The sequence below is a fragment of the Myodes glareolus genome, chromosome 17 (genome assembly GCF_982192425.1).
Source record: "Myodes glareolus chromosome 17, mMyoGla1.1, whole genome shotgun sequence".
Taxonomy (NCBI): domain Eukaryota; kingdom Metazoa; phylum Chordata; class Mammalia; order Rodentia; family Cricetidae; genus Myodes; species Myodes glareolus.
Genome location: NC_142042.1, coordinates 63267554 through 63285903, shown reverse-complemented (window position 1 = coordinate 63285903; position 18350 = coordinate 63267554). Strand labels below are relative to the sequence as shown.

At 44.3% G+C, this 18350-nt stretch overlaps 2 pseudogenes; one reads left to right on the top strand and one right to left on the bottom strand.

The window, feature by feature from the left end:
• Positions 1-583: 583 nt before the first annotated feature.
• Positions 584-11025, top strand: LOC148119467 (speckle-type POZ protein pseudogene; annotated as a pseudogene).
• Positions 11026-11154: 129 nt separating this feature from the next.
• LOC146891315 (U4/U6.U5 tri-snRNP-associated protein 1 pseudogene) lies at positions 11155-15248 on the bottom strand (annotated as a pseudogene).
• Positions 15249-18350: the final 3102 nt, after the last annotated feature.

Below are 18350 nucleotides of genomic sequence, written 5' to 3'. Positions count from 1 at the left end.
CATTTATTCTAAAATTAATGTTTTTTAAAGTTACAAGTTGGTATAATTTAAAAGTTTTTATAAGCAGTATTAGGACACGAAAGAGTTAAGAGAAGAAACTGCTGGCCAGTGGAAGAAACTTTGAGTGTTATCACAGTGAAAAACTTAACTCAGAAAAGAAAAGAGGCACAGAAAATGTCCTTTAGCTGCTAATGCCTTTTCAAATTTTTTGTTAACTTTTCTCTGATCATAATTTTAGACTTTTTGTTTTATATTTGCCTGGTTTTTATTTCTATTTTTATTCTTATCTAAGAGCATTCCATCCTTATGGAACTTGTATTTACATTCATTTTTCCAGTGCCTTCTCTTTTTGCACCGGGGACAAAGTCCGGGAGTTCCCCTTTGCCCTGCTCCCCTGGGCCTCCTGCAGTCTTTCTGCATGTGCCCAGGTTTCCCACAATTATAACAAGTGGGAGATGAGGAGTCTCTTACACCTCCTCCATATGTCTTTTTAACATTGGCACTGAATTTCCAACCCTTCATTCCTGCAGCATAAGCCATTCCTTGGACTAATGCTGATGAGGCATCTCTCATAGATTGCCTCATGGTTCCTCTGATTACTTACTTCTTGATCGATGATCCTTTACCGACGAGACTGCAGATCTCTGGTAAGAGCCGTTCCTGAAAACTAATAAAAGGAAAAAGAAAGAAAAGAGAAAGATTAACTGTCCTTCAAGTCCCTGTTCGAAGCGCCACCTGCTACGGACCGGCTCAGGGGAGCCACTCAGACCGTGAGGGAACAGGATGAAGAACAGAAGATTTCAGGATACGGCGGAGGAAATTGACAGACAGTCACTCTCAATGTATTTTTGAAAATGCTGCTGTGTTTTACTTTTCCAGTGTGAGGTTTTTATATTTTTACAAACAAAGAACTTGGCAAAGGCATACATCATCAGATCATTTTAAAAAAGTATAAAACAGTTTACAAAAAGAATCTTTGAAAATGCTTTGACTTGGGCACAAGGACTTTCGCCCAGTCTGTACCAGGCGGCTGGCAGGACTAAGTGGCCTTGTGCTCAGAATATCTTGGGGTGTGAGAGGAGAAGGCCACTATCTTCCTGGGAAAACTTTCTGCTAGGAAATTTTAGACATGATCTCAAACTTGTCTGAATCTGGTTTCATACCATAAATCTCAACTTTCTTCCCTCCCCGACTCTCAGGGTCAGATGTTGTAATTAGCCTAGGTTTATTCTGGCCATAATGAAGGCTGCATAGGCCTCCTGCACGTAATTCTCAGGCAAACATCTAGTGTTGCTGCAGCTGTTTTCCTGCAGAAGGCTTCTAAGGTTTCTCCTGATAAGAGCAACTGCTTTTGCTCCACATCATTAAGGAATTATTTTAACGATGACTTTCCTATTTCCAGAACTGGCTATTTCTTTAAAGGCTTTAATGAATAGGGGCTCAAAACTCAAAAATTCCTCAACAGTCTTGTTTGTATCTGCAACTGCCTGGAATAGTCTGATCTGTTAGCAATATGCAAGGATCACAAAGAACACACAGACAAGGGAAAAGACAGACGTATAGCACCAAGTACAGTCAGGTCGAGTCAGTACAAATGGCGACTCAGGTGACATTACACCACAACTGATTGCCACGGGGCAGCTCAGGACACATCTCCGTGGAGCACGGATCCTGATCCTCCGGCAATATTTGCCTGCCTAGTCAGCATTTCTGCTACACTGGCGAGACAGCCGTGGATGTCGCAGTTCATGCCTTTAATCCCAGCACTCGGGAGGCAGAGGTGCAGGAATCTCTGAGTTTGAGGCCAGCCTGGTCTACAAGAGCTAGTTCCAGGATAGGCTCCAAAATTACAGAGGGACCCTGTCTCGAAAAACCAAAAAGAAAAAAAAGAAAAAAAAGAAAAAAAAAGATTTCCTTTTACTATGAGAAACCTATTATTTCCTATTTTGTTTATCTTTGATTCCTTTTGCTTTGAGTATGTAGTGTCTTTACTTACTTCTGATTAGGTTGTAGTTGGTCTATTGTTAGCTATAAAAGTGAGTACACCTATATTCCTAGGTTCATTTGCTTGGAATGTCTATTTCCAAGGCTTTACTGTGAAGCAACCTCTACCCATTTTGCCTAGGTGGGTTTCTGGCTGCAGCTAAAGGATGGATGTAGGGCCAGGGTCTTCCCTTGCTCCCTGGGGTGCAAGTCTGGAGGACTGTTTTGGTTAGCCAGCTAAGCTTCCTGCTAATTTCTGTGCTCACTCTGCTATAGCCTGGTGATTTAGCTGTAGGGCTTTGTTTTATCTTTGGTATGGTAATTTCCTACCTGCCTGGGAGAGTTCTTACACAGCACCAAGTTCTCTCTCAACTTGGCCCACTGTCTGCCACTGCTCTTCGCCCCCAGCCCCCTGGAAAGGAATCCCTATGGCACCAGGTCCCATACAGTGCCAGGTTCCCGGCTGGCTGGGAGGAAATTGTTTAACTGGGGCCAGAGTATATTAGCTTTGGATAAAGCTAAATAAAGTGGCATTTCAGCTATCGCTTGACAAATGACCATGGTCTCTTGTGTCTTTCTTTCCAATCTCCAGGCCTTGGCCCAGCCTCGTGGGAGGTGCAGTTGCACACGAACTGTATCGAGAGGGTAACAGTGAATTCGGCTGTTACAGATGGAACCTGCTTTATTATGCACTCTTATTAGTCTGTGACTTCTCACTGGGGAATCTGTTGGACCCTGAAGTCCAACTATCAGGAGTTGCCCCAAGAGACCACCCTCACACCACAGTTTATGTAAAAGCATGAGGATTTTTAATTCTGTCGCAACAGGGTCTTTCAGCATTTAAGAAACCAAAAGACTCCAAATAGCTGGTACAGGCTACTTTTAAAACAAAAAACCATAGAAACAAGAGGGGGGGAACTCAGGGGTTGTTTTCTAACTATTGAGATTGGCTATTCAAAGGGCTATTAACAATAATTGGTCCAAGCCAGGGCTGGAGGGCAGTTGCCAGATCAGGTGAGGTAAGAGGAAACATTTGAGGGTTACTTTGATTCCCTCCCAGGGACTGAGTCAACATCTTAAGGGTTATCTTGCCCCAATTTCTATAACTGAGTTCTATCTGGAGAACATTCACAAAGACTCAGGGAGATGGAAAGTTCCCAACATTTCAGTACGTGTGTGTGTAATTGTTATATTCCTGGTTCCCAGGGGAGGAGGGAAAGCACTAAGACTGGGAGGCCTCAGAGTTATTTTAGAGTTTTACAAATCAAGACCACTGATAATGAGAGATATCAATGACCAAGGATGGTTGATTCCTAATATTTTGTTGTTATTGTATTGGTAGTGGTGGTGGTGTTTTTGTGTATGTATTTCCCTACTTTTGCTTTAATGCTCTTAAAATATTTATTTTCTGTATTGTTCATGGTTGTAGTGATTTTTACTTCAACCACTCTCTGTAGGGCTATATTTGTACATAAATATTATTTAAATTTGGCTTTATTTTGGAATATCTTAATTTTTCCATCTAGGGTTTTCAAAGTTTTTCTAGGTATAATAGTCTCTGGGTGTGCATCTGTGATCCCTTAGAGTTGACTGCACATCTGTATAGGCCCTTTTGGCTTTTAAAGTATCTCCAACCTCTGAGGTTCTCAAGTTGCCCCACAATAGTTTGGCAGGTTACACTGAGGTTCCAGAGACAAGACCTTGACATGCCAGATTTCTCAGAACGAGTCATAGATAAAAGAGCGTGGGGGTCATGAACTCTGGGGATGCACAACCTGCATTCTAGGTCCCCAAGTCTCCCTCTGATCAGTCTCTGCCTACTGCTTGGAGGAATCTGACATCTGAACCTGGTCTGTCACCTCTTTATGAGGAATCTGATTTCTGTTTGGAAACACAGGAGTAGTTGGCCATGCACACATGCTTAAGTGGTCAGAACATTTCTGATTTCACAGTGAAAGTACCATTCAGACTGCATAATCAATCACCTACACAGCACCAGCTACTAGCACTAAAACAAGTTCCTAATTCATCAACATCCATAGTGATGGAAAAACTCTAATTGCTCTAACCCTGCTGTTTAACTTCCATAGTTCTTCTTCTGGCTAGCTTGTCTTGTTAACAGAATTCTGCCAATCAAAATACAGCATCTGTGCTTTTATTGAAAGCTCATCCCAGAAAAGCCCCATGGTGAACTGGGTTCCCTAACAGCCACTGTAATTGTCAGCCTGCCTCTACACACTTTCTGTTGACTTAAATCCATGTCCCAGCAGTCTTCACTGGGACTATCCTACATTTCTGAAGGTTCCACTGAGATCACAGAGACCAGAAATGAAATTTTGGGAATATCTCTAAATGTACAATCCTTGCTCAAAATATACTAACACTTCAGCTTCTGTACTGCCATTTCTCAGTAGCTCTTCTCTTTAACTGAAGTGTGTCAATCCAGAATTTGTTTTTTGTGCTTAGAAGCTCATCCTGAGGAAGGCTAGTTACGGTACTGGCATCCCGAACATCCCATGTAGCTGGCAGCTGGCTAATAAAGACTTTCTGTTGACTTAAATCTATGCTCAAGCAGTATCCCATTCTCTCTCTCACTCTCTCTTGTGCTTGGTCTCTCACTTTCCTTGCATGTGTGTTTACACTTGTGTTTTTTGGTATGTCTTTCTATTTGTTTCAGTCAGTTTGGTTTGCTGCAATGACCAAGGCTTTCTCGGGTATGTGGACAATCCTGTAGACTAAGACACATGCCTCCTCCTGTTGGGGACCTGAATTCTTTTGACTGTGTTAAGTCCTCCAGAGAACCACCTACCTGAAATTAAAGCTCCACCTGCCCAGTTCCCAGAGTGAGACTGTATATGAACAGATCCTGAACTTGAGCCCAAGGGGGTCTCAGTTTCCCCCATGAAAAGCTGCTCTCATCTCCAGGAGCATGATCCTGGGAGCCCTGGGCTAGCAATGTAAAGCATTTTTTTTTTTACAAAGGAGGGGTCCTGTATTGATTGCCTACCTTCATTCAAATGACACATTGAAGGGAAGTGATACCTGCCACCTGATCCTAAACCCACATAGAGAAGAGTCACTGATGCTCTTAGTTACTGTAAGGGCAAATATTTTAGCCACTTTGTTGTGCACAGACTTTTATTTTTGATTCAATCTATGAGAAAGAACTTCCATGAGCCATGAAATTAGTTAATAAAAAGCAAGATTTATTCTACAAGGAAGCTTAATTGAAACAAAAGAATTGAGGGGAAAGCTGAAACAAAGGAATAGAGTGGGAAGCCCCCAAGAGAGAGGCTTTACCTGGGAATTTACCAGTAGTCATTCTGTATACAGCACCTGAACAACATGGAAATACGCATCCCAGGAAACATCATGGGCACAGGCTTCATCTGACTGCTTGTCTCTCCTGGGTTGAAACAGTAGCAGCTAGAGGCATTCTGAGGCAAGATTTTAAGCCTCATGGACAAGGGGGGCTCATTGCTTAGTCATCAGCAATCATCAAAACACCTGGTCCTGTATGCATGTCCACTTCTAGACATTGGCCAGATGTTAGGATGAGCAGTGCATCAGCAGGTCTCTGTCTTAATTAAAGCAAAAAATACTCCCCGTTCTCGTTCCTGAGAACTGGCCAGGTTCTCAAAACAGAGAAGGGGGTCATCTGCAGTTCATGCCTTAGACTGTGAAGAGCCTTAACACAAGCCTCCCCATTTTAAGATTACCCTCCTCACAGTTACCCACCTGTATCAGATTCCTAACTGAGGAACCAAAAATTCACAACCAATTGATTGATTTATCATGTCTTGAGGGATGAGTAGCATTGGAGACAGACTTTCAGGAGGCCTGGACTGGGAATTTCTGAGAGGATTGAATCACTGAAGTTATTTTCCTGTCCTCTAGGTTTTGTGTGTCCGTACAGACATGGTGATCTGGAGAAAGATGACAGATGTGGGGAATATTTTACAGACCAAAATCTAAGGTGAAGGGGAAGCATCACAAAATCCCTTCTTCAGTAACTGTTGAAAATATTCTGTACCCTTTAGAAGCCAGAATACTCTCTCCCATTTAAGGTCCAGCATGGTAAGCATGGAAGTTCAGTTTAAAGAACAGAACTCACCACTGAGGTTGAAAATTATGAGGTAATGAGACACTGAATCTCAGCAGTCTGATTGATGGAAATGAGAATTAAATAGGCTTTTCTCATAGCACACCCTTAAGTGGATCAGGAAGAGAGTATAAGGAGGATTAACTGGGGAGGACCAAAAAGGCCACCAATACATTTAGTGGAGCCATCCCAGGGACTGTGAGTCTGAATTGAGTAAAAAGCAGGAAGGAAGACAGCCACTTTCAGAGAATCCTGTCTGGCTCTACTCCTGCCTCCTTATATGAATACTTCCACCCTGACCTCCATGTTGTGAACACTGAGACCCCTGACAGAGTAAGAAAAGCATCTCTTTCCACATTATGTTTTTGGGAGAAATTCTCTCTTTGTAGCATGGATTCTAATTGGTCTTAATAATAAAAACTTGGAGTCAACTATTAGGGGGTGAAGCTGAAGGATTGGAGAAGCAGAGAAGCCAGCCACTAGAGTTCTTACCTCTACCAATACCCAGATCAAATGGTCAATCCTGTCCTCAGAATGCCACCTGAGACTGCGTTCTTAGACTACTGCTCCTCAGACTGTACTGCCATGAGCTCCTGTCTCCTCCCACTTTATTTTCTTCTCTCTGCCCAGCCATATCCTTTCCTGTCTCTACCTCCTTAGTGCTCAGATTAAAGATGTGTGACACCCAAATACTGGGATTAAGGTGTGAGCCACACCCCCTTGGCCCTCTTTCTCTTTTAGACTGGATCAGTTTCATGTAGCCCAGGGTGGTCTTTAACTAATAGAGATCTGTCTGCTTCTATCTCCAGAGTGCTGGTATAAAGCTAACTAGTGTGCCTAGCTCTGCACTCTGATCTTCAGGCATGTTTATTTATTAGATCCCAAAGAAAATATCAACACATCTCTTTATCCTTCTTTTTCCCATACTGTCTTTATCTGTGTCTCTCTCTGTTCATCTCTCTTTGAATCTCTGTATGTCTCTCTGTTTGTAATTCTGTATGTGTGCATGTCTGTCTGCATTTGTTTCTATGTGATTCTGTCAGTTTGTTCTCCTGTAATGGTCAGTGCCTTTCTCAGGTATGAGGACACTCCCACAGTTAAAGACACATGACTCCTCTTGTGGGGAACCTGAATCCTTTTGGCTCTAGAAGGTAGTCTGGAGAATCACCTACTTGAAAAATAACCTCCACCTGTCCCATTCCTGGAATGAGAGACTATATGAATAGAACCTTTGCTATCTGCCCCAGGGAGTCTCAATTCTCCCTTGAGAAGTGGGCCCAGCTGTCCAAGCGTATGCTCATGGGAACTCAGGACTCACAAGTAGAACCCTTTTCTTAGAAATGAGGGGTATTTTAGTGATAACCTACCATCATTTAAAATGATGGATTGGACGGAAGGGTACTTACCACCCTGTCTCTGAGCCTACATACATAAGAGTCACTGATACTACCTTTTAGCCACCTGAAAAAGCTTCCTATAAGGAAGCAAATATGTAGGGATCAAACCCAATTGATTCATTTATCCCGTATTGGGGGATGAGCAACACTGGAGCCAGAATTTCAGGAGAACTAGGCTGGGTAATGCTGAATGGATTGATTTACTGAAATTATTTTCATGTCTTCTAGTATTAGTGAGTCCCTCAAGACATTATGAATGTGGAGGCCCAAAAATGTGGGCCTATTTCCACATTGCCTGAAGGTCAGAGAGTTTTATCTTGTTCAAAATTGTTGACAACAACCAGGACTACACATCCTGACCTAGGGTGTGTTTACTTGGAGTTTTTGTCATTAAGATGTCTCATACAGGTAGATCCACTCCGCTCTGACCAAGGTCAGGGAATTCAAGAATACTTCTGCTCCTTCTTTTGAATTAAGAGGTTTGACTGAGGGAGTGGCTGCCTTCAGAATACTTGGTCTAGGGTGGGTTCACTGTCTAAACAATAGAATGTTTTTCTCAAGAATTAATGGCTTGAGGGCTCAAAGTATTGAAGCAAGCAACTTTTCTAATTTCCTTTCTATCATGTTAGAGCAGTTTTTTGTCTTGTTCCCCATTTTGTATTTGGGTATAAGAATGCATGGAAAATAAAAGCAGGTGAATTCAGCGTTCAGTATTTGCTGAGTTGCCCTCCAATTACTATCCTACATCTTAGTGACTTTTTTTCTTATCTATGTTCCTCCTGCTTAACATTTTTCTGATCCTCATACCCCTACCCTAGTAAGTGGTATACTTGTCAAAGCATGGTCTCTGACACATGGGTGATGAATTTGGGGAGCATTTTACAGATCACATTTCAAAGGGGAACTGTATCAAAACCCCTTCTTTGGTAACTGTTGAATATATTGCACCCCTGGGAAACCAGAATACTCTCTCACTTTTAAAGCCCAGCAGAACTAGCATGAAAGGTCAAAATGTGATGAGGACAGAACTCACCAAAGAAGGACTCAAATCATAAAGTATTTAGCTGAATCTTGGGAGTCAATGTAGTTGAATTGAGAAGCACTCAGGATCATAGCACATCTGTAAGTGGATGTGGAAGAATGTTTTCTAAGAGAATTATCTGAGGTGAGGGGGAAGACCACCAATGGAAGTTGATGGAGTCATATTGGGCACTGTGTGCCTGGATGTAATAAAAGGCAGGAAAGAAGACAGCCAATTTCAGAGGATCCTGCCTGGATCTGCTTTCTGCCCATCATATGTGAAGTTTTCCATTATGACCTCCATGTTGAAAACACTGAGAATCCTGACAGGGTAAGGAATACACCTCTTCCCTGATTGTGTTTATGGGAGGTATTAGTGTAACATCATCAGAAGAATAAATAACAGCTGTGTAGAAATGGACACCATCCCTTTGCTTATAGAAGATGAACCACCATATGGGAAATATACTTGTGATGGTGTTCTTGGTTCCCAACTTAACTACATAAGGAAGTTACTAAAATCCAAAAATGGAGGGCATGCCTGTGAGAAAATTTTTGCTTAAATTGAAGTAGGTAGGTACACTACAAATAAGGACTTGGAAGGAGAAAGACATACATTTAATCCAGATCTTGAAGATAGAAGACACAATTTTAATTGGGCCACACCATCTGCTACAAGCAGAACATGGAAGAAGGAAGCTGTTGATGTCTGCCTGCTTACCCTTATCATGCAGCAAGTCCATTCATTCAAAACAAAATGAAACAACAGAAAAATAATTGCCTGCATCTTAGGGATATGTAATGAGCCCAGAAATTCGCAGGACACTATGTCGTTTCTCAGTGTCTATCATATGGTTATGGAGGGTCATCTAGACAATCATTTCCAGTTAATTTTCCTCTGAATTAGACAGTACAGTACTGTGTGGCATTTGACTTCTCATGTCTCTTCTCCACTGCTCTGAATTTCCTTTCTTAAAAGGGTGTTATCATAATCTTATTCATAGACCTTAGATGATACAGTCTATGAAACCAAGGTTGTCCTTCACTGTGTCTCCTAGAGTCCCTTCCTGGAAAACTCCAGGATAAATCTGAGTCTAAGGGTTCAGTAGTAAGTATAGGAAAGACAAGCCACATCCAACTGAATTATATTTATCATCACTATCATAATCATCATCGTCATCATCATCATCATCATCATCAACTATATTATTCTAGGAACTAAAAAAACTTGGCCTTGTGTGATGACCAACATGCTTTAGTGCTTTAGATTATGATAGTTCTTGCAAACTCTTTTATAAGTGTGATACCTTTGACAAATATTTTGAAGGAAATAAAATCTCATACGTGGAAGTTCTCAACCTTGGTTTGCATGTCACTAACAGCTCTTCAGACATGACAAATGTTCCCATCTCATGCATGATTCCACTAACACAAAGCTTTTAGGAGAGAAAGAACTTAAGAAATGTAAATTTCTATACATGTGTTAGGTTTTTGTATAAGCAAAATTCCCTAAACAGCAAAATATACTTCTGTAGGTAAGAGGTCCTGGGAAGTTGGCAGCAGTGCTGTAATATCATGGATATTGAATCTCCCTGGATCCCTCCATGAGAGAACACAAGTAGCTTGCTCATGGTCTGATGTGGTCCTTGTCCCCACAGTTCACATGGTGATCTCTAACTCTTAGAGTGATGTTAAGAAAGGTGTGGCCCAACTGGACAATGCACAAAAAGTAAAAGACTTTGAAATGGTGATAAACAAATGAGAAATCTTTATCAAATTCCTTCCCCCCAGATCTAGGGAACCAAGTATAGGAAGAGGAGGAAAGAGTGTGAGAGTCAGAGAATACAAATGACCAGAGGGAACAGTGCCTTCCTAGCTGTCACTGTGGATTAGGTTGTTCTGTCTTTGCCTTATGAATATAACTTACAGAAGCACACCAGCTTCACAGACTGCTGCCTGGTGGTAGATGGCCAGGAATTCCGGGCTCACAAGGCCATCTTAGCTGCTCGCTCTCCAGTTTTCAGAGCCATGTTTGAACATGACATGGAGGAGAGCAGAAAGAATCGCATTGAGATTCATGACCTGGAACCTGAAGTCTTCAAGGCAATGATGGGCTTCATTTACACCGGGAAGGAACCAGATCTCCACAGCATTGCAGATGCTATACTGGCAGCTGCTGACAAGTATGGCCTGGAGCGTTTGAAGGTCATGTACGAGAGTGCCCTCTGCAGGGACCTCACTGTAGAGAATGTTGCCCACACTCTCTTCCTGGCTGACCTCCACAGCACACAGCACCTGAAAATACAGGTGCTGAATTTTATCACAGCTCATGCTTCCGAGGTCTCTCAGACTGCAAGCTGGAAGACAGTGGTGGATTCATACCCTCACTTGGTGGCTGAGGCATACAGCTCCCTGGCTTCTCCTCAATGCAATCTACTGGAGCCCCCTCCCAAACGCCTGAAGCAATCCAAGGACCCTGTCCCCTGTGTCCTACATTTGTATCCCAGAAGCAGTGGTCACTGATACTACCAATGACTCCTGGGTAGACTATGGAGTATTTACAGCAACCCTGGGGAAACACACCATGGTTAGTAGTGTTTTAATACATTTATTAATGAGTTGACTATTGTATTGGTTTATTATTTGTATCTCTTTTTTTTGAAAAAATAAGGAGGGAACTTTATTTAACATATCTGGGAGGGAAGGGAGGAAGGTGGCTTCATTTGGTGATGGTGTTCGCATTCATGCTCTTGCCTCTGCCACTGAGCACGATGTATGGTGTCTTCTGGGCCTTCTGCTTCTCCCGGAGCAGTGCCACAGTGCCCAGGGACGTATCAATGGAGCTCATCTTTTTCAGGAGCGCCTCCTCACCCAGCTTCTTCATCCGCTGCTCAGTCTTCATCTTGCCTGAACCCTTCCCGTGGAAGCGGTGGGACAGCTGCCGGAAGGCCTCCTTGGGAGTCAGTTTCCTGCCGGTCTTGTCCACGTACTCAATCTTAACATCAGGCTTGTAGCCGTCCTTCTCCTTGAAGTCCTGGGTGAAGCCCCTGTACTCCTCCCGCCAGCTGTACTTATCATCGATAGCCATCTTATCCTCGATGCAGTACACAGCTGAGGGTAGTGACTTATTGGGAGCCTTCACCCGGGCCACCTTTTGCACTGTGGTCTCCAGAAGCCCTTTGTTCTGACACAGGAGCAGGGCAGCAGCCAGCCCTCTGTTCACGATGGGTTCCTCATCCAGGATGGTAGTAGAAGAAGCGGAGAAATCCTGTTGCTGCTCCTCCTCATCGAGGTTGACGGTGCTCCAGCCGATGTTCTCTTCCCCATCTGATTCTGAGCCACCATTGGCCGAGCGCTCTTCATCCCTTTCAAAGTCCATGAGCTCCTCCTGGTCCTCCCGGTTGCCAGCCAACCCATAGGTGGGGATCTCCCCTAGCGTGCGGCAGAATTCAGAAGTGTCATTGTACACGATGGCCCCCTTCCGCTCAGGGTCCTCTTCTTCCCCCCAGCCGTGCTGGCGAGACTCCAACTTCTTCACAATCTCCACCACCTTCTCGCCGCGGTCTCGAAGCTGCTGGAGTTGCTGCAACTGCCGCAGACGCCGCGCCTTCTCCAGCTGCTTCTGCAGCTCCAGCTCTGCTTCATCTTCTTCCAGCACCTCTGGGGACCCTGACGGAAGAGCTCCCCCATCCTCTTCATCACTGATATCCATGTTCTCTACTCTATTATCATCTGATGGTGGGGGCTGGGCCACAGGGTCCTTCTCCTCATCCTCCAGGACATCCTCTTCCACCTCGGGAACCCGACGCCGACCCCGGCCCCGAAGCCTGGATCCAAAGTCCCCATCCTGAGTCTGGTCCCCAAGAGGCAGTAAGTCATCTGCCCGCATTACAACTTCCTTCTCCTTCTTTCGGATTTTCTTCACCCTCCGCTTGGTCTTTTTGAAGGTTACCATCTCTTCAGGACTGAGATACTCAGAGGCAAGCCTGGGCCCTACAGAGCTCAGAGAGCTACAGAGCTACAGAGCTGCAGTCATAGCTTAGCCCGGATCTCTTCTAGCTCGCGCTCCCTCAGTCCATCAGCAATGCCACCCTGCTCCAAAGGGATGGAATGCGGCCGCTCGCCCTCCAGCTCCTCATCGTATTTGGCCAGGATAGAGCGGAGTTTTTGCTGTGCCAAATCATCCACACTCTCATCTTCTGCATAGGGCAGGTAGTCGGGCTTCTTCTTCCTCAGCTCCACATTCTTGTCTGCCCGCTCCTTGTCCACCATGTTCACATTCACCAGCACGTCCTCCCCCTCCTACAGGACTCCTTTGTCCTTTAGGGTGAAAACCACAGTCTCCCCTTCTCGAAAGGAATCGATAGCATGTTCCACAGTGAGGCCCTGCAAATCCCGGGCGCTATACAGGTCCTGTCGCCTCTGCTCAAACTCCTCCTTCACTAGAGTGCTCACACCAAACTCTTGGTCCATCTCCTCGAGTAGCTTGGCCCGCTTCTCCGCCAGGTCCTTCTCCTTCTGCAGCTGCCGGCTCCTCTCAATCCAGTCTGCAGTGTCATCCAGCCAGGGGTCATCCTCCCCGAGAGTCTTTATTTTCCCCAGTTTTTGGTTCAGCAACCGCTTTTCCTTGGCAGCTGCCAGCTTCTCCAGTAGTTCTTCACACTGTCGCAAGGCCATGGGGTTGATGACGTCAGCTGCCACGGGCTCCTCCTTGGTGCCCGCCTCTTTCTTGACAGCATTGACCTCCATGGGTTTCAGCCCCAACTTTGCTCGGAGTTTATTGGTCTCCTCGATGCTAAGTGATGAGGCCTCTCCAGAGCTAGTTTTGGAGCTGGCAGCGGCCTCGTAGCCGTCATCGCGTTTCTCCCGCTTCACGCGCCGCTCCGAGGGTTCCGCTTGACTTCGTTCGCGACCGTGGGCGCCGCAGCGGGCCTCCGCTTCGGCCCCGAGCCTCCCGCTCCCGCGCTCGCCCCCACGCTCGCGGCTCCGCTTCCGTCGTTTGCCGCCGCCGCCGCCGCCGCCGCTGCTCAGGTGCTTGTGTTTTTTATGCTCTCGATGCCGCGGCAGTTGCTCGGTAGCGCCCCCGGTACCGGCCGCTGCCGTCGTGCCAGCTGCCTCCTTCTCTCCGCGGTGCTTCTTTGAGGACCCTATGATTAGCTCTTCGGTCTGGAGCCCGGCCGCCACCCGAGACCAGAAGTAAAGCTAAAAATCCACTAGAGGTCAGGCAATGGTGACACACACCTTTAATCCCAGGATTTGTTAGACAGTCACATGGATCTCTGTGAGTTTAAAGGCACCTTAATCTAAACAAGATCAATGTAGTAACAAGTCCAGGTGGTGGTGGTTCACACCTTCAGTCCTAGCCTAGGAAATCCCAGCACTAGAGGTAATGTAAAATGGGAGGAGAGAGGCTTAGTCTGTCTATTCTACAGTCACCCAGCCTTAATAGAGGAAAGATGTCTCTAGTGGCTTGACTGCTTTGCCTTTCTGGTTTTTGGGTTGAACCCCAATATCTATCTCTGGGTTTTTATTTCTCTTGCTACAGAATGGCAAGGTGGGGGAGGAACAGTGATGAACTCTGATGGACTCTATGCAACGTCTGCTCTGTTGCTGTACTGGTTTGATTTTTGTCCAGGGATTTGGAAACTGGGATTCAGTTTAGTTAATACTCCAGCACATGCCAACAGGGTTTCTTTGGAGAAACCTGTCTGGATTGAACTGTGCAGAACATATGATCAAGGGCTCAGAGCAAAGAAGAAAACAAACCTGGGTGTCACAATTACAGACATATTTTAGATGTTTAGTTTCTGTTTTTCCATCTGTTTCCTCTTCTATGAAGTTAGAAACTTTGGTCTTTCTGATATTCTTTACATATTGCACTATAAGATTCAAAGAAGACAGTCTCCATCTTTTCTAGATTAAATATTAAGTAAGGAGGTGATTAGTTTTGACAAATCCACACAACTTTTGATAATTTGGAACATTTTATACACTCTTATATTGAAAAGTGTACTGTGGTTCTCTAAAGGAACAGAACAGGTAGAATGAATCTCTCTGTATGAAGGAGAGTGATTCATTAGAATGACTTAGGGCTGCAGTCCTACTAATCCCACAAAGGCTAACAGTGAAGGAAAAGTGCTTCACCAGTACTTACTCAGTCCCAGAAGTCTGACTGGCTATTCCTCAGTCTATTCTGAAATTCCAAAGATGATTCTCTACTGCCTGGGAAGGGAAGGACTTGGTGCAAGGCAACCTTTTATATGCTAACAGCAGAGGGCGTGGCTCAGTGCAGGGTGTGTCTTCCTGCCTTGAGATTTGGATTAAAGGTGTGTGTCTTCTGGCACCAATTCCAGATTAATGGTCTAAGGGAGCAGAAGCCAGGAGTAAATCCAGTCCCAGGAGTAAATCCAGTCCCAGGAGCCAATCCAGTCCCGAGACACTGGCAGACCAGGATTGAGCCAGCAACCTGATTCGCCCTCTCTCTCTCTCTCTCTCTCTCTCTCTCTCTCTCTCTCTCTCTCTCTCTCTCTGTTTGTGTGTGTGTGTTTGTATTTGTGTCTGTTTGTATGTCTTTCTTTTCGTTTCAGTCAGTTTGATTTGCTGTAATGACCAAGACTTTCTCTGGTATGTGGACAATCCTATTGATTAAGACCCATGCCTCTTCCTGTTGGGGACCTGAATCCTTTTGGCTGTGCCAGATCCTCCAGAGAACCACTTACCTGAAATAAAAGTCCCACCTGCCCCATTCCCAGAGTGATACTGTATATGAACAAATACTCTACTTGAACCCCAGTGGCGTCTAAGTTCCCCCATAGGAAGCTGCTGTCTTCTTCAGGAGCATACTCATGAGAGCAATGCAATGGCAATGCAAAGCTTATGTTTCACAAATGAGGAGTCCAGCATTGACTTTCTACCTTTGTTTCCAATGACACATTGGATGGAAAGGGTACCTGCCTCCCTGTCCCTAAACCCACATATAGAAGTGTCACTAATGCTACTAACTAGCCACCTGGAAAACATTCCTATAGGAAAACCCCAAAAATTCAGAGATCAAAACCAATTGATTGCTTTATCCTATCTTGAGGGATGAGCAGCATTGGAGGCAGATTTTCAGGAGAGCTGGTCTTGGAATTGCTAAATGGATCAAATCACTGAAGATATGTTCATGTACTTGAGACTTAATGTGTCCATTCAGACATGCTAATTTGGAGAGAGATGATAGATGTAGGAGCATTTTACAGATCACAGTGTAAGGGGAACTGCCTCCAAATCTCTTCTTCAGTAACTGTTGAATATATTCTGCATCCTTTGGAAGCCAGAATATTCTCTCATGTCTAAGGCCCAGCATAGTAAGCAGGGACGTTCAAAGTTGAAAGACAATAGCACACACCAATGAGGATGAAAATTAGGAGGTATTGAGAAGCTGAGTCTTGGCAGTCTGCATGATGGAAAGGAGAAGTATTTAGTATTTTCTCACAGCACACCCCTAAGAGGACCAGGAAGACTGTATAGGGAGGATTAACTGAAAAGGAGAGAAAAACTGCCAATGAGATTTGGCAGAGACATTTTGGGGACTGTGAGTCAGGATGGAATACGAGGAAGGAAAGAAGACAGCCACATTCAGAGTCCTGCTGAAAGACTTTGGGGCGCCTTAGCACTACTGCACCCCCTTCCTGGGAACCTATTGCCTTACCGCTACTGCACCCCCCTTCCTGGGAACAGGGCACCTTAGCGCTACTGCACTCCCATCCCTGGGAACCAGGACCCAGGTAACCAACCAAGTGTGCACTGGAGCTTTGAGTACTTTCCATCCCCATTGTAGTCTTTCTTCTATAGACCCAGACCCTGGAACTGGGGTGAGACGACCTACAGGTGTTCCTGCTAGTAATCGCCATAGCATTGATCAATTAGAGTTAGCTGACCATTGAATGAACTAGTCAAAATGGTTGACAAATGATTTCTGGACTTTCCCTTTGATTCTGTACCACCGCCTCCCTGATTCTGTGATTTTTTTTTCCTTTAAAAGTGCTTGTAATAGACAAACCAGGGGTCCTTCTCCTCTCGAGGCTGAGGGACCTCTGCCATGACAGAATAAAAATCCTCTTGCTATTGCATCAACCGTGCTGAGAGTGTCTCTTGGGGCGACCTCCTCCTTGGTGGCTCTTTAGCGCCCAACACTGCCTATCTCTGCTTCCTGCCACCATATATAAATTCTTCCACCTGAACCTTCATGGTGTGAACAATGAGGCTCCTGACAGAGCAAAAAAAAAAGGACCTCTTCCTTAATCATGTTTCTTGTTTTGGAAGGAATTCTTTGTGGGGGGTGAGGGGAAATCAGGGTTTCTCAGTAGTTATGTAGCCAGTCCTCGAACTCACTCTTTAGACCAGGCTGACCTCAAACTCACAGAGACCCACCATCCTCTGCCTCCCAATTTCTGGGATTAAAGGCATGTTCTACCCCTACCCGGCTTATGAGAAGAATTCTTACAACAATATAAGAAGAATAATAACAGCTGTGTAGGAATAAACATCATTCCTTTACTTATGGAAGATTGACCCCAGTAAACAAAATGCACTTGTGATGGATAGTCATGGTTTCCTACTTGACTAGACCTGGAATTAACTAAAATCCTACAATGGAGGGCACAACTATGAGTAATGTTTTGCTTAAGTTGAAATAAGTAGATCTCTTCAAATACAGACTTTGGAGGTAGAAAGGCACAAACATTTAACCTGTACCTCAAGAATGTAAAACACACACCTTTAATCCATATATTGAGGCTAGGAGACACACTTTAAATTGAGGCACACCTTTTGCCTTCTGGAAGCCTAGGAAAGTACATGGAAGATACAAGCTGTTGCTCTTAGTCTGCTTGCCCTCATCTTGCCACAAGTCCGTTCCTTCACTGGCATTAGAGAATTCTTCATAATTCCAACATAAACTAAAGATTAACCTGCAAGACTATCCTGCTGGACTGAGTATGTACTGAATTCTTGGACTTCCACTTCACAGGTAGCGATTAAGACATTGTAGACAGAAGGTTTTCTCCCACCTGGCCCCACAGTCTTTCAGTCCCAAAGAAGCACACAAAGACTTATAGTAATGACAAACACTTGGGCCTATTCTTTGGCTTGTTGCTAACTATCTCTTACAACTAAAATTAATTCATAAATCACATCTATGTTTAGCCATGTGACTTGGTACTTTTTCGTGTTAGGCATTTTTATCTTTCTTCCTCTGAGTTGGATTACAACTGTGTTTCTGACTTTCCTCTTTCCAGAGTTCTCCTAGTCTTATAGCTCAAATATACTTCCTGCCTGGCTACTGGCTACTCAGTTTTTTATTAAACCAATAAGAGTGGCAAATCTTTAAAGTGTAAAAGAGCATTATTCCACATCACTTACCCCTTTTTTCTTTTCAAAACAAGAACCCTGAATCTACTTTCCTTTGTTTAGTTTTTCCATAACCAACATGCTAAAAAAGACAAATATTCATAATCCAATTTTGGGGGATGTGGGCTTAGTTTTCTATGCTATTTCCTGCTGTTTTGGGGTGTTGGTAATCTTATGGGGACCCAAAGCAAAAATTTAAGGTAATGATCAAATCCTGACTGGAGTATTCTGTGAAGCTGTACTCAGCCAGCAGTCTTAAAGCTATTCTGGATGTGGAACTCAGAGGAAACTGTAAGGTAGTTGCCCTAAAATTTTGGATCATCTGGGCCATCCACTCCTATTCAAGATTTTAAGAGGGGTCTTGCTTGATCAAATGTGGTTTTTCTTAACCCAGAATGAATCCACAGCATCTCATTTGCTGTGGAAATAAAAGCAGAACCTCTTTCCAATGGAAC